Genomic DNA, 984 nt, shown 5'->3' with positions numbered 1-984 from the left:
GAACCTATTGTTCGACACTCGAGATGCGAATTTTATATTGTTTGGTGGCGTAAGTGAGCTGAAAGCTTTAATGTATTCTATCTGTGGTACATCTTGGATTGTGTTAAAAATTATAGCTTGGTCTTTTTTCGGGAAGGAGACATTTGCGGTTGTTTCGGCGAAAGTTTTTTGCGTGTTTGGTTGTGGTGATTCTAGATTGGAAGGAGGTGGGTTGATATCTGGGTCGTCCGACATGTCGGATGGACTCGTGGGTGTTATGACTAATTGGTTAAGGGGGGCCGTAATTAAAGAGCATACCTTCTTAATTGCGGTGAAGTTCTCGTAGTTGCTATCGGAAGCTAAAAATGCGATAAGCGACTGACGGTAACACACGTGTGTATCGGTCGGCTGTGACACACGTACTGTATAATATATTATCTGGCCTAATAACTGTTTAAATTATATTATACATAACTGCGATTTACGAATAAACAAAGTACATACCTAGTTATTGTTTGTTACGTATTTCAGAATTTTGAAATTATTTTGAATCTTTCAAAAATGCATTTGTCATTCGAAATATTTACAGGTATATCATGTATTGGTATCGCCGGTATGTCAGCATATTATATATTTACAAGATACTCTAAATCATCCACGGCTAATGAAATGCAAAATATAAAAGAGGAATTGGAGGTACCTACCTATAAATACTATATTATAATGTAATATTTAAACTTATCGTATTCCAGGTATAATGTACCATAATATATGGTACATCAAATATACTAAATAAACTAAGTCGTATAATATTACCTTTTTTTCATTAATAGGATGACAAGAATAATCAGTGTTTCGAAGCAGGAGACTTCAATACACCGCAATTGAAATCTATAGAAGGTTAGTTTTTCATATAATTAAATTATATTAAGTATTAATTTTCAGTTAAAAATATCTTAACATAATTCCATGCTTTTTAGAACTGTATAAAGACGCACTTCTAGA

This window comes from Acyrthosiphon pisum, chromosome A2 (genome assembly GCF_005508785.2).
Source record: "Acyrthosiphon pisum isolate AL4f chromosome A2, pea_aphid_22Mar2018_4r6ur, whole genome shotgun sequence".
Lineage (NCBI taxonomy): Eukaryota > Metazoa > Arthropoda > Insecta > Hemiptera > Aphididae > Acyrthosiphon > Acyrthosiphon pisum.
The sequence above is the reverse complement of the archived record's forward strand: the minus strand, read 5'-3'. Positions refer to the sequence as shown.